The sequence below is a fragment of the Athene noctua genome, chromosome 12 (genome assembly GCF_965140245.1).
Source record: "Athene noctua chromosome 12, bAthNoc1.hap1.1, whole genome shotgun sequence".
Lineage (NCBI taxonomy): Eukaryota > Metazoa > Chordata > Aves > Strigiformes > Strigidae > Athene > Athene noctua.
The window spans coordinates 4,365,756-4,381,789 of record NC_134048.1 but is presented as its reverse complement, the minus strand read 5'-3'; the positions used below and the strand labels follow the sequence as shown (position 1 = coordinate 4,381,789).

The 16,034-nt window shown below is 51.2% G+C and overlaps 1 protein-coding gene across 3 annotated transcripts in view; it reads right to left on the bottom strand.

Moving 5' to 3' along the window:
* The window catches only part of PCDH1 (protocadherin 1), a 53,132-nt gene that overhangs the window by 25,730 nt on the left and 11,368 nt on the right, over window positions 1–16,034 (bottom strand). The gene's annotated exons all lie outside the window — the stretch shown is intronic.

Genomic DNA, 16,034 nt, shown 5'->3' with positions numbered 1-16,034 from the left:
AGCCCCCCACAGCCAGCCCAACAGACATGGCACTGGGCCCCACCCCAGGCAAGAGCATCCCATCAGACACCACCCATGCAGGGAGCACACCTTGTGTGGTACCTGTGCTCCCCTGACACAACACCTCCCTCCACAGCTCGTGCCCCAGCCTCCTCTTCCATCCAGAGACAACCCTGGGCAGATGACCTCTCCCATGACCAGCAAGTTCCAGAAAGGTCCCCTGTTAGCACAGCATCCTGAATCACTGCCCCCCACCCCACTCTTCATCTGAGGTCTCCACTCTGCACTCACACTCTCAGACACTCACCTGGCCAAACCCACCCAAGAGCCTCTCTAATGGGATCACTGCCCAGCACAGAACTAAGGTGACATCATCCCTCCCCTTTCAGCCTCTGGTCTGACACCGTCTCTCATCCTAAGAGGTTCTCCATCAAGGATCACCATCGCTTCTTTTGTCTGCTTGTTAAACATTTCAAAGACTCTACTTTACACTTTGTCTCTCCAGCTTTGCCTTATGCTTGGGAGGAGTTCCCTGCAAACAACCATTAAACTACACCATTATCCTCCTCCAAATCCTTCCATACAATCCTTTGTTATGATTACCAAGGAATAGAAAGGGTAGCACAAGTTCGTAGGGCAAGAGCAGTATGATGAATGCAGAGAATGAAACACAAACACCAAGAGAGAGGAAAAGACACAAAATCACCCACAAAGGTAGGAAGGAGCTATTTGATGGGGATCTGAATGTGATCAGGAGAGAGAGGAACCAACACACCATTTAGGCTGAATACCTTTTTTTTGCTGATGACTTTACTACAACTGAGTGGCAATCAGGCATCCCACACAGTTAGCACCAAGGAGGAAGGGGAAGGAATTGAGACTAACTGAGGGAAGGAACACACAGGGAGCATTTAGATGAGCTAGCTGCTTTTAGGTTGGTTGAACCTGATTAAATTCACCCCAGGTGCTTAGAGACCTGATTTAAACAAGTTCAGAGCTGTTAGGGCGCTTTTTTTTGCCTTTTTTTTTTTAATATATACTTTTTTTAAAGAATTTGTAGAGAATCAGGGAGCTTCCAGAAGACTGTAAGTGAGCTAAAATAGCTCCTGTCTTTAAAGATGAGAAAAAAGAAGATCTGGAGAATTATAAAACAGTTAGCTTAATTTCAGTTCCTGGAAAAATACCGAAACAGATAAAAGAACTCTTTGTAAGTACCTACAAGATAACAAGGAAATGAGTAACAGCCACTGTAGGTTTGTCACAAACAAACATGTCAAGCCATTGAACTTCTTCCTTTGAAAAGACATCAGGCCTTGTGTATGGAGGAGGAGCAGTAAATGTTATATTTTGACTTTAGGAAGTTTTTTGACACTATTTTAGTCAATATTCTCATAAGTAATGCAGGAAAACAGTGTAGGTGCAGCATAGTATTTTTCTGCTTAGGTGCAATTTACTGCAGGGTGGATGCAAAGCATTTAGAAAGTTGCATTCAGAAAGTAATTACTGAAGACAGGCCTTTCAGCTGGGACGATGTATCAAATGAAATTCTTCGGGTTGTGTTCGAGTTCATCGCTAGCCTGTATTTTCATTAACTGCTTGGATGACAGATGTGGAATATATCTGTCACATTTGCACACTTGGGAAAAATAATCACCACGCAAGCAGCAGGCTGGCTGAGGGATTGGGGGTTACAACAGATCATGGGTTGACTATCCATCAACAGTGTCAATCTCTCACCAAAAAATGCATCTATATTGGGATGCATAAACAGGCGCTTTGTCTTTAAGACACACAGGGATCTGTCTGCTCTGCTGGGTTCAGGCAGGACTTCAGAGGCAGAGCTGTGTCCAGTCTGGGCACCACTCTCAAGAACACACGCACCAGATAAGCAGAGAATAGAAACTAGCAGCTGTTAGAAATCATGACAAAACCTAGAAAGACTGAGGAAACTGGTCTGGGAAGGAGAAGGCTAAGGGTGGCAAAGGCATCACTCTTGAAGCTCATAAAAGCCTTCTGCAAGGAGAAAGCTGCTGCTTTTAACCATGGACAGAGAAAAAGGAATGGCCTTCACCTGCAGCAGGGAAGACCAAGCTTCGCCACTCTGGAAAAAAAATACAGTGGTAGGTTTAGTCAAGTGCAATAGATTGCCAAAGCAGACGGTGCAATCTTTGTCATGAAGGGATAGGCAAGCACCTCCCAGGAGGCCTTCGTGTACAGCTCTGGAGCTGAGGTGAAGGCAGTCCTGCCCACAGCAGAACTGTGTGCAGGTGACCCTCCAGACGTCATCCCCCAGCCGGCTTTGTAGGCTGTGCAGCTGTGTAAAGCCTGCAAAAGCCTTCACTGCACAGACGTCACTACCCACCATGCCAGGCAATGCTGGCCCACAGCTGCTTCCTGCACCCTGACTGAAATTGCTTTCCTCCATCGCTGTGGCTCATCCCTAGCTCAAAGCTTCTGCTTTCACCTAGGCTTGTAAAACCCCAGACAAACTGCTAGGGTTCCTTGGGGTGCCTGCAATAATACAAACAGCCTCAGAAAACCAGCCTCTGACAGCTACTATCCCTCCCCTGAGGGGTCTCCTGCCACACAGCATCACTTTTACCTAAAAAATACCTCTTTTAGGTGTCAGATCCTGCCTGGCAGCCCTTAGAAGGGCTCTTCTCCTCACTACAGGGCAAAGGCAATCCACATTCAACCCCAATCCCCTCCAAGCCTCCAAGACTGTGCAGCAGCATGGCACTGGCAGGGGCTAGTGCTCCCCTTGTACTCAGCACAGTCCTAGTATCTTGTGTCTGACTGAAGCTCTCCACCCAGAGAGCCTTGTTCTGGAGTCATGGAAAGACTGAATCCATTTGTTTGGCACTGACTTACAGAAATTGGGTTTTGTATGACCTTTCTCTGCTAGGTTAAAGAGCCTTTCAGCACACAGCATTTTCTACACAAGAAGTTCCTTGTACACTGCAATCAAGGCAGGCCTCAATCTTCTTTTTGAGAAGTTAAACAAACCAGGTTCCTTAAGTCTCAACCTCCAAGCCAGCAAATCAGTTTTGTGGCCCTCATCTTTACTTGCCCCAGTTTTTCCCCATTCCTCACCAGAAGCGATCAGTGTGGGGCTGCTGGTGCCATCTCACCAGGGCTTTCTGCAGAGCCTTGTTTTACCTCCTACCTCTCAGGTTTTTTCATCTGAGGACTGTATTAGCCCTTCGGCAGGAGCACCACAAGTGCTCACACTGAGCTACTCATGCAGTGTGACCCTTAAATCCATTTTAGAGTCAGTGCTTTCCAGGATATAAACCAGCATTCACTATTTCTCAATGTACAGCTTAGCATTTGGCTGTGTTAAAATGCACTTTGTTTAAATGGGCCCGGTTTACCAAGCAATCTGGATTGCTCTGCATGACTGCTCTATCCTCATCATGATCTCCCACTCCACCAATCTCCGTGTCAGCTGCAAATTTTATCAGCGGTGATTTTATATTTACTTCCAGATCATTGATTACAACGTTGAATGGCAGCAGGCACAGTACTGCTGTGGAAGAGCTCCTCTAGGAGAACCTCGTTCCACGAGGACTCCCAACCAACGACTGCTTTTCTTCACTAAGCTGTTGATAAACCAGATCTTCATCTATTTAACAATGCTTTACTTACAATGACTAGTGTTAATTCAAAATAATAATAATAATAATAATAACAACAACCATGCATTATCAACTTGGCTCTTCATCAAACTCCAAGCTGATCAGCTGTATGATCTCACACCAACATAAAACCAGTTCTGCTGCTTCAGACCCACAGGTATGCCTAGAGTCGATCCTGTTTCTCACAGTGGCCAGGAGCAGATGCCTAAGGAAAGGTTTAAGAGCTGGACCTGTCATGTAATGACACTGCCCAGTATCCCTCCCCATCAAACTGCACTGACTGACGTCAATGCTATTTCCATCATTGAGCTTCCTGCCTTAGCTATTAATCCAGTTGTTCCCTGGGGCTGGTGAGGACAGTGTGCAGTGCACACAGCATCCCCATCGCAACCGCAGCTGGCTCACAGCACCACTGCCCACCCACTCATCCTGGCCCATCCTGGAGTCCTCAGCTCCATTAGCACCGCAGGATCAGAGAGCTCCTACTCTAGATCTTTAAAGACTCTTTGGTGCAAATTATTTTATCCGATTATTTCAAATATCACTGTTTGAAGGAGATGATATTTTGAATGTCTTTGCTGGTTACCAACACATTGGCAGGTACCAAATCCTACATTATGTCTCAGTCCAGATCACTAGAAGTATTTATTGAATACTTGTGCATTTTTCTACATAATTAACAATTTTGCAGTCTCCAGTTGGAAATGACAATTGCTGGATTCCACCTCTTCCTAACATATTTTTAAAGTACTCCTTATTGTGTTTAGTGTGTCAAAATTGCTTTTCCCCCAACGTTTTTGGCTTTCCTTGTCAATTTTCCACACTCCACAACTACTCATTTCTACTAATTGCTCTACGCTCCCTCCCTTTTCCCTTTTTCCCCCCTAGTATTTATTGGTTTTCTATTTCTAACTGCTGTCTCCACTTTGTCACTGCACTAGAATAGGATTTGGGGCAAAGCTGTCTGTTTTCTTAGCTGAGGAATTGTAGCTCTGAAAAAAACTCCTTTCAAGGCCTCCCCAGTGCTCGCTAATATTTCTGATGGGGAGACATGCCTGTGCCAGCCTGTATCTGAGGAGCACCCCGAGACCCCGTCCCCCACTTTCCGCAGGGATTCCCAGCACCGGCGGCTGCCTCCAGCAACAGCCGATGCTCTGATGAAGACTTTCAACCCCAGGTAAATCCTGCGGGTTTCTGTTGTGCCGCAGCTCTTTTTCTTTTTTTTTTTTTTTTTTTTCTAAGCAAGGAATCGTTTGCAGCTCATACGTTTAATGACCCCCATTCTCTGTGAAGTGCTCTCAAGCCTTTTTGAGTCCACGCCTCCTTTTGGCCCCCGTGGCATCCTGCAGCAACGAACTCTCTGCCCGTGTGCTGGGTGGAAAAGCACTTCCCTTTGGTTTTACATCTGCTGCCTGATAATTTTTCCTTGAACTTCTCCTACCTGCAGGGTTATAAGAAAACATGAGTAATTGCTCCTCGCTCTATCCCTTTCCAGTTTCACAGATCCGTGCTGCATCCTGCTCCGCTGTGTCCTCTGCGAGCTGCAGCGTGCGAGTGCGTGCAGCCCGTCCTCCTGCAGACTCCGGGCAGGTCGGGCCAGCTTTGCTGCCCTTCTCTGTGCCTGTTCCAGCTCCGCTACAGCCCTTCTGCAGCAGGGAAGGCAGGGTCACACATACGGTTCTAGTTTTGGGGCTTTGACAGTAGCAGAGACTTGCTCTGATGAGAAATTTTCTCGACATCTCCTCAACAGCCATCCCCAGCCTGTCTGGTTCTGGTTGCACACCCCAAAACCCCCCAACACCAGTGCCTGCCAAGGGGCTGCTCCATCCTGATGCCCTCTACCATGAGGATCCCCACCCCATGGATGCTGGAAGGGTACTAAGGGGACCCCCTCCCTCCTCAGCCCCACTCAGCTTCCTCCTGCCTCTTCCCTTCATCACAAACATCTCCAGCTCTCATCGAGACTGCACCAAGCTGATTGCCCTTGCTAAACCCAGAGAAAACAACTCAGCCAAAATGGGAGCCGTGCTACAAGAGAACAGGGCTGTGGGGTGCTGCACCAGATCCCCTCAAAACACACAGCATAACCCCTGCGCAGATGGCATGGACCAAGTGGCAGGAGATGCAGTTCCATCTGATAGACCAGAAACTCTGCTGTTCACAAAGGAAACCTTAAAATCCACCCCGGGCACCCTTTTCCTGCTGACAGCAATGGTGCAGTGCAACAGCCCCCCCAGAGGTGAGTCACCCTGCTCCCCCCCGAGCGCCGATTAATGCTGGAGTGATGGAAATATCAAACTTGTTAACTACCTCGCTGCTGATCTGAAAGCAGGATCCACGGCTAATGGGCTTATCTGGCAGCTTCCAATTGCTCCTGCACCTCCCCACATGCCAGAAGCCTCAACGGCCTTTCAGCCAGCTGCCAAAGGAGCTTGCTTCCCCAACAGCCGCCACAATGCAGCAACTCACAGGGCTGAAAGTGAAAGGCAATGTCAGACCCAATGCCCAGAATATAAAAATAAGTGACAAGGGAGCCATTGTAGCACATGAGTTAGTCAACTTCAGATTAATTCATGAACCCTTCTTTTTTACAAACCAACCTGGAGCTATGCAACATCCCTGGTTACTGAAAAAATTAAAAATTAAAAAAATCCCAGGGACTATGCCCCAAACTACGCAGATCCAGCTTTTCATGTACAGAGGCTTTGCTGCATGTGGGAATTATTTTATTTGCTAGCGTCATGTCTGGAGTGGAGCATGGCTCCAGCGCAATGCAACACAGGCTTCGGAGCAGGAGGCTGAGGGGAATATTATGCCCGTGGAAACCAGGGCAAGCCTCGAGGAAAGCTGGACCTGAATTGCCAAGAACTATCCAGGGCAATGTTCTAGCTCTAGGAAACAGGACACAAGCTCCGCTCATGATTGTAAGCAGTCGATCATTTTACAGCTTATCTGAAAAACAGCATGTGCTTCTGCTGGTGTTTCGGGGTGAGGACAGAGCCAGAGCAGGTAGCTCTTCCCATCCCTTCCCGTGCTACCCCAGCAGCACACTGTCTGCCTGCTGAACTGCCTTTGGAGAAGAAACCTCCCAAGAGCATCCCCCCACTCCTCCTGCACCCACCCTCACGCTTAGGTCTGCCAAACTTGCTCATGATGTGAAGAGCTCACAACGTTATGTGGCACCAGGCAGAGCAGCATAATAAGGGACAGTGTTTGTGTATGAACAGCGAAGGCAAATGCTGCCCTGGCTCGGTGTCAGCCTCCTGGCACCTACGGTACCCCTCTGCCTCTCAAGGACTGAGCTTCTCCCTCCTGTGCCCCTCCAGTCCCCTTTGTGGTCTGAGGATCCTGCCTGCCCCAGAGGTTCCTCCCTGCCCTGACACAGCATCTCCAGGTCCAGATTTTCAGAGGCACAAGGGCTAACTATCACTTCATAAAGTGGACCAAACCACACCAGAGCTGCAGTTCCCAGCAGTACTAGATTGCTCCCCTTCAGCACAAAATGAAGGAACTGAGGAAAGAGCTGTTGCAGAGCGAGGGAACAGGTCCCAGGGTCTCTGCCTGCTTTAGACAAGGGAGGGATGGAGCAACCAGGCAGGACAACTACCTGCCTGGAGCTCCAGCCAGCACAGACAAGAGAGGAATATAGGTAAACCCAGCTCTAAGAAAAAGTGTGGTCTGTGCATGCCTCTAAGACCCCTCCTTCGTTAAAAAACAAGTTCAGGCCTTCCCAAAACTTTGTCATTGGAGGTGGTGTCTCCAACCAAGCACTGACAATTCCCAACAGGACTACTAGTAGACTTAAAGGTCCAGTTTTCTGATCTAGCAGTCTGATGATTTGCTAGCGTCACCTCCATCACAGCTACTGTGGTTGTACAAGGCTGCAGCAACGGGGCTGACAGTTCTGGTCCATCTGATGTTCATGAGGTCTTGTTTGATGGCTGCGCTCTGCACACAGATCCTTGTGTCCATCCCCATCCCAGTGTCTGAAGTGAGGGTTGTTCCCAACAATCCTTTAGCTCTCTCACAGTTGACAAATGAAGCTACAGAATGAATCCACAGCTCGAGGAGAGACACACAGGAATCCATGTGAATCACACCGCCCAAAACCAGATATTCTCTGAAAAGCAACTGCTCGCTCTTCAAAGTGGCTCTTCGCATGGCTTCCATTGCTGACAATTAGCAAGTGCTGACCTTGCAGTTACAAGAGAGGTGCTACAAGTCCTGCTGAAATAATGATAGCAGAACAGCCATCCTAAAATGGACATCAGATCCCGAGGCACTATTTAATGAATAAATCTGGGTAAAATGTGGACTGACTCCACATAGGTGCCTGAAGCCTCCTGAAATTTGCATGATGCTCAAAGAAGCCGCCAAAGCCTGGTGCCAACCTGCCTGGTCAGATCAAATTTATCTAACTCATAGCAAGATCTAGCACAATTAGAAACCCATTCAGGCAGCCTCAGGACAGAGATTGCCTAACCTCTCAGCCTATCAGAGCTCTGAGCCCATCAAGGATGTGCAATTTGGCTTTTCTTTGGTTGAAATGAAGACTGGAATGGAAAATATGGAAATAAATCATCTGAAGGGTGAATCATAAAAATCTAAAGGGGTCATAATCTTTAAGGAATAATGTCTAAATTGGACTGACCGTGGTGTCCTGAAATGTCTATCACCTTCAAGCTGACAATAGAGCCATTTTGTAGATAGTTGGTATAGAGCAGAAATTGCTCGGGACACAGAAGGAGGTCTCATAATCACATTAAAACCATCTGAAGATCCCAGGGAGAAAAAGGTTCCAGGACTGGGAGTAACACTTGAATAAAGCCCTTGAGGAATCCAACAGCTGTAGAGTGGGAAAATAATGCTGGGAAAATAATGAGCTAATCTGGCTTCCAGTTGCACCCAGTGGAGCTGACAGATAGCATTGAAAACTCTGGGGAGAGCAGGGGGTCCCAAGCCATAGACTCAGGACTCTTAAAAAAAAAGAGAGATAACCAGGAATGCTTCAACGGAAGGCTTCGCATGGAAAAAATGTCAATTCATTGAAATCAAATCATTTTTCAAGGGAGTTTCTTGTTTCAAAGTTGGGGCAGGGGGGATATCTTTGCTGACATGTAAAAATGAAAAAATGATGCTCTTGCAAATGTAACTTTCACTTTAGAATTCAAGCCAAGTATTAATTATGAAGCTAAATTTAAAAGGGCCAGTCAGAATCGTGCCTTTAGAAATTATTAGGAAAAAAAAAATATATATTTATACATCTATATCCGTTGGCTTGAACCAAAATAGAAAAAAAAAAAAATGTCAATTCTTGCTGATTTGTTTTCAAATTGAAAAATTTCCTCTGATGGCAACCCTGTTTTCTAACCACTTCTATTTCCAAAGGCAAAGGGCAGAAGCTTTTCCTGTTTGATTAAGGTATTGTGTTTATTCTGTAAGTCCGTGCACCAACATACTCTAGACATTAGCAGAGTCCTCCCTTTAGTGGTCTGCAACCAACCTGCACCTAATGAATGATGATACTGGGTAAGACAAGCCTTCATTTGGAGAGATCAAACAGGTAAGACAAGTAATATTGTAAGGCTTGTTAAGGCCACTTGTCTTGCCTGCACTGGTCTGGCACTACAGCTCTTGCTGGCACACGAGCCATGGTATGGATGAGCTGAGGACAGCTTTCTTTTACCCTATCCTCAAATCCCGGGTGAGCTGTCGAGTCCTTGGGCCAGACCTTGCAGATTGTGGCTCAAGAAAAATTTCCTGAACATTAGAGAAAATTTCTGAGCTCTCTTCTCCGGGCAAAAGACATCCTGATAGTCCCTAATAAACTGTGATCTACTTGAAATCCTCTGAAAAAAAAAAAAAAAACCAAAAAACAGCCCAAGCTCCTCCAGGCACTCCCAGGACCTTGAATCACACCACCCCAAAAGGTCTTGCCCAGACTGAATAATAATGAAGGGCTCTTCAAACATCTGAAATACTGATTTTGCTTTCTACTGGGCTTGAGTGCTTTTGATGAAGAAGCAGAAAGATTAACAGATTAGTGTAAGAGGAACATCAGACATCACATTAGCAAGACATTTAGAGCACAATCTCAGTCCTGAGCTCAGACAAGAAGTTCCCCCACAGCAGGGAGGAATATCTGTCAGAGCCTCGCTGGCAGCAGCTTTGCAGCTGCTCAGGAGCACCAGGGAGTTTTGGAGCATGTGAAAACCAGGCCACGTGGGAGCTAAATAGCTCCAGGCTTTCAGGTTGCTCGGGCCTTTAGAGATGTCTCAGAGGAGCTGAATCAGGGCACTCTGCTCAGACAACTTCGGAGCAGGATCAGTTCCAAGGGAGAGGCGGTGATTCGCTGCCCTCCCAAAATGATGGCTCTAAAGCCAGCTCTGATGAAACCTGCCAAGATCTGCGGCTGCCCAGCCATGCCATGTTTAGATAGTAGTCAGAAGGCCGGTATTTTGCAAGCGAAGAGGTGTTCAGAAGGGCGTTTACCTCCCAGGGCAGGGGCATCTTTAGGGATCTTTGGACAGGATCCACCAGGCATGGCTGTGAATGCCAAAATGGATGTAAATGATGAGATAATGTATGAGGTTTCTCCTGCCCTCCTAGCAGGTCACTGCCACAAGCCTACTCTCCCACCCACTCTTTCCTGTGAGCATCTGAAGGAGTGAGGCAGTAAACAGCTTACACCACGGGAAGACATTGATGCAAAACAACTAGGAGATGTTTTTAAGGGATCTTGGGGAGTTGTTTTTCTATTCCTTTGTCTGACCTCCTACTCCTCGTGTGCTCTCAACCACAGGGTTGAGTCGGGAACCCCACGAGATAAAGAAACCTATACTGCTGGTGGGATATGGAAAGCAGGTCCTCAAGGGTGCAGACTGAAACCTCCAGAAAAGTCCGGAAAGACAGAAGACAAGGTCAGTGGGGGACCTACTGGGGGAGGCTGAGCGGGTCTGAGTCACAAGTGACCCTGGCTCCCAGAGGTGAAACCAAGACCAAGCTCCACCCCGGTCAGACTGATGGACACTGCAGCACATCAGTGGTGGTAAGGAGGGGGGGACCAAGGTGCCAGATGTGGCCTGTGCCCCTGCAGCCAGGCTTACCCATGTTCTCTGCCTCAGCCAAGCAGACTATGTCCTTCCTGGGGCACTGAAGGAGCAGGGGATTGTGGGAAGAGTCCCTTTTGGAGTAATCTCCATTGACCATCTTGGTTTCTCCAAAGAGCAGAGCCTGGGTTGTGTAACTGCAGCTTGGGTTGCAGGGCAGTAGGTAGGAGCACAGCTCTCCCATGAGATGGGCTGTGCCTGGGGTTTCATGGGCAGGTGCTCTCACACAACAGGTATGCATGGGGATGGAGGGTGGAGGGGAGGAAGGTGCTTTGGGCTTGGCACAGGGCTCAGCTCCAGGGGCAGCGTTCAAAAGAACATTCTGGCAAGAGAGAGATTTGGCAGGGTACCATGGGGGCTGGATGTCCAAGACCCCACAACGCACGAAGGGGAGCTCCCACTCTTTGTCACCCACCCCAGCACGGCCCCACATGAGTCAGCCCCTGCACAGTTGCACACCTCTTGCACACAATTCACACCGGGGGTCCTGAGTGGACACCAGCTCCAGGGACACAAGCACACACCATCCACCTCTTCACTGCTGTCTCACACCCCACCGGGACTGCCTTCCCCACCTTGGGCTGACATGGTTCACAGGGACAGAGCCCTTCAATGTCCCTTTGTTCCACGCATCCTTTAGCCCTTGCTCTCCCCCGCAACACCCCACCCCATCCTGACCTACATCAAGCACCCTCTCATTACCCCAGCCCCTCTCCATCCCGTCCCAGAACATCCCATCTCTGTCCTCACCCAGGAGCACCCCACCCTCCACGCCCTCCAGCTCCAATCCCCCCTCCACCCTTTATCCCATCCATGGCCTCCTGGCTGCTCTCTGGGTGGAGGGCCCATGAAGTGCCCGGGGACACACCCCAGTGCAGCACCGGGTTTTGCCCCAGGTTTTGGGTGACAGATTTAGCAGGCTGCAGGGCTGGGCCCCACTCCAGGCTGGTCTGTGCGCGCAGAGAACAGCACTGCAGCTGAGAGCCCGGCCGAGCGGGCAGAGCAGTGCTGGGAATATCAATCAGTACAGCTTGGACTGGGCGGCTGCCCACACAGCCAGCGCTTTCATCGCACAGAGGATCCACAGCTCGGCTGTCGAAGCCAGCCGGGGACTCAGCCCTGTGCTGCAGAGGGCTCAGCATCTCTCTGTGCTGGGGCCAGCAGACAGCCGGTCAGGAGAGACCAATGAGGAGGGGAAGCAACAAGGAAGGGCAAGGTCACTGCCCAAGCAGAGCAGGGGGAGAGATGGGGAGAGGGGGATGGAGAGGAGCAGATATTATTGTGAAAGAAAAGAGGTGAGAGTTGGGGAGGAGAAGTCATCCACCAGATCCAAGCTAGGGAAGCCCCCGTGCTCACCACAGACCACCGCTGGCTCCAAGGGCATCAGGCAGGGAGAGCTTGAGGGTCTGAGAAGATGAAGAGGAAGGCAGAGAGGAAGAAGCAGCATCTGGCTCAGCAGGCTGGACAAAGGGGAACCGGACAGAGCTGCAAGCCACCCAGGGCAGCCCAGCCCCATGTGAGGAGCCCCAGGCAGGTAGTACAGGCTGGGTGAGCCTTCAAGGAAGCAAAGGATGAGGTCCCAAGTGCTGGTGTGGCCAAGGATTATCAGGCAGGAGAGAGTCAATGCTCTCTTCGATGGGATCGGGACAGTAAGTGCCACCACCTCCTTGCAGACATGCTGCTTACAGAGGAGTCGTCACCTGCCCAAGGCTGCATGCTATGCACATCCCGCTGTCACCTCCCGCTGTGTACACCCCACTGCCACCGCTCCGCACAGTACAGCTTGCACATAACCCTGTGCCACCTCTCCCATGGTACCGGCTGTGTAACCCCTCTGTGCCTCGTCCCGCGGCAGTACAGGCTGCATGTACCCCACTGCCACCTCCTCCGGGGACAGGGGTTGTACCCCTCCCTGTGCCACCTCTTCATGGAGGAGAGACTGGCTGCACCCCCTCACATCACCTACCAGTGCCACACAGCCCAGACACATGCCTCCGCTCCCCCTGCCACAGAGACCACGCACCCCTCCGTGCCACCCCTGCAAGGGGGACAGGCTGTGAGCACCCTGCTGTCACCTCCCACACGCATAGAGCAGGCTGAGTACACCCCGCTGTCACCTCCCCTGCCGCACAGCCTGCGCACACCCATGCTGCCTCTGGCTGTACAGGCCAGGCTGTACTGTGGGGTTGCTCATCTACTGTGGCTGAAGCTCTTCATTTTAAGGTCCCGAAGGCCCCACGGTGCTCCCCCAGGCATAGGCACCCCTCCCTGCCATAAACCCAAGTCCCCCAGCACAGACCTGCCAGGAATCACTGCACATTCCTGCCTTGCTCGTGGCGGTCTCAGCATCCTCAGCAACTCCCCAGAAGCCATCACGGTATATGACCCACCCCAGCTCCCACAAGCACTCCACTGATGCTCACAAGCCACCGTGCATCCATAGTTGTTTTGTGGAGCCCAGCTGCTCTCCCCAGCACAGCCAGGGCTCAGCCCCAACCCTGCGGCCTCCAGGACCTCACTGACACGCTCCCTCATTTGGTCTCTGCATGCCAGAGCCAAACCTGAACGAAATGCAATTGATCCCAGGAGCAGGAGCTGATTTGCAGTGCCTGGGAACTGCTGCCAGCATAGTGTCTTTCTGAAACTGGGGAAAAACAGGGCAGGTCCCCCATGAACCCTCAGCTCCATCTGCAGCTAGTTGCTGGATCCATTTATCAGCTCATTCCACGTGAACGACCTTGAGAAAATCCACTGACCCAGGACAGTAAGAGACTTTCCCAGACATCTGCCGACACCTAAACCGGCAATTTATGAAGACTCTTAAGCTAAATTCTAAAACAAGACAATTTCATTTTTGTCCATTACAGGTACAATATTCCTCTTATCCGCCCCCCACAGAGACTAATTAATACTGCACGGTGCTCCTGAGCCTGCAGGCAGGTGCAGGCACCTCTGCTGAGCTGGCAGTAGCACGCTGAAGTTAACACCACTCCAGCCAGTTTCTCAGATGGTGGGGGACTGCAAGGACCCGAGGCAGTCTTAAGCTTGTCAACCAGGAAAGGACGTAGCGTAGCTTCCCCCCTCCCCCCACTTTTTGTAAAAAAGCCCCAAAGCCTGGGAGACTGTCACAGGAAAGAGATGCTCCCCACGTCAGCATCTGAGAGGCTGCATTCTCACCCCAGGTTCATCAAAGAGCTGCCGAGGCCAAGAAAGGAAGGGAAACTTCTCTCAGAAAGTTCCCAAAGGGAAGCAGGTAGCAACGCTGAGCCAAGCCCCCAGACTGCCCTGCCCAGCCCTGCAGGGACTAGTTATTTAGGTGGTTGCTGGTGTCTCCTTTCCATCTCTGCAGCCATCGCATCTCCCCGCAGGTCTCAGCCCTGCCTGCCTAGGAGGCCCAGACACTTCCTGGACGGTTCAAGATAAAACCTTATGCTGTTAGCAAAACAAACTAGGAGGCTGTGAGAGCCAAGGCTGGCACAGGGCTGAAACCACAGAAGCCAGAACCACTGGTTTCCCCGGATGATCTAATCTCTCCCAGCGCCAGAGCTCCTCTTCTCCAGCAGTCTGGTGCGGCCAGTTGGAGCCTCTGGGAAAGAGGTGAAGCTGGTGTGATGGGCACAAGGATGTCTGCCCCAGTTTGAAAGAAAAACCATGAGAAAGAGGAAGGGGTAGCCAAGGAGGGGGTCCCTGAGATGTGATGCTTGCCTGGAGGGAGGGGGGTGCAGGACGGCCTCATCCAGGGCCTGGGGAAGGGGCACTGTGCAGCTCCTGCCTACCAGGATTCATTCCTCTCTCCAGCCTGCTAGAGACAAGAGCCTGAGCCAAGACCCAGAGCAGCAGCATCGCCCCCAACCTGCCCAACAGGAGGGGCAGAGCCATCTTTACGGGGAGTGTGGCTGCCTGACTCCATTGCCGTCCCACAGCCCTGCTGCCACCAGCCTGCCTGGGAGGACCTCTCCTTCACTGCAAAGGTGCCCACTGCATCCCGGGATGGGGGGAGCACCTTGCTTCGTGTGCTTCCCCCCACCGCTGCTGACACATCGAGGCTCCATCTGCAACCGCGTCCTCATTCCAGCACTGTGGTGGGTGAGAGGCAGGCATCTTCCAGCCCTCGCTGACAGGATTTGGGTCATGCTAGCCAGGCACTGTGCGGCAGGGATCTGTTCCTCCATGTGCTGGCTTTGGGACATGAGTGGGTCTCAAAAGGACAGGAGATGCTATGCAGGGAGATGTTGGGGTAGAAGAAAGCCAGGCTGGCTGGTCAGACTGCCTCCACGTCCACACATGTACATGTGTGTGTGTATGCACATGCATGTGTTGTGAACAATGTCCCGGAGGAAGCTGTCTCCTTAGAGGGCCAGGCAGTGACTGGAGATGGGAGATGTCAATCTGGAGAGCTGGGTCAGTACCATGAGGCCTCTGGACTGGCCACACTGGGGCACGGTAGAGGGCTTGTGGAAATGGCTGGCCCACAGAAGCATCACTTCTGGGAACTGCGGGGCCTGGGTGCTCTGGTGGCCAAGAAGGTGGAAAATATGCCTGGGAAATTGCTGGGAGCAAGAGCATCTTCAGGGGTAGGAGGGAAAATAAGGCACAACCGGTCAAAAATAGAAAACTTTATTGAAGTCAAATCCAACAGGGCAGCTGAGCTCAGCCCCACGGCAGGAGCCCAGCCTGCCGCTCACCGGGATACAAAGGGAGCGGGAGTCTCCATAGGGCACAGAGGGTACAGCACGGTGGGGGAGTGGGTGGTCCTCACCCACGGAGCCCCAGGAAGAAGGCAAAGCCACAGGCACTCATCCCCCGTCTCCCTCCCTAGCTAGTTAAGGATAGACCCGACGGGTGCCAAAGCAGAAATGTGGTGCAAGCTAACTGGCCAGACAGCCAGAGGAAAGAGGGTCCTGCAAGCTCCTGGCTCATCCCACAACCTCCTGGGACAGCTCCAAGCTCCACTGCACACCAGCAAGCAGCCTTTCCCAGTCGGCAGCCAAGACCTACCTCCACCCTGCTCCACAGGCAGCAGAAACCCCCAGCTAGACCAAGAGCAGTGACCCGACCGCAGCACGCAGCAGAGACCCCAGTGCTCCTCTCCGCCAACCCTGAGCACGAGACCCAGCCCCGGCACATGACTGGACCCAGGCTGCCTGGAGGAAGAGCCCTGCCTGCCGGATCCGCTCCCCCCCTCTGCAGTGGCTGCAGCACGGCTCCCGCAGAGCCGTAGCTCCGGGCCCGATGCTCGCACTAAGGGAAGCCCGGTTTTCACCGCACCAGCTATGGCAGAGGGCCC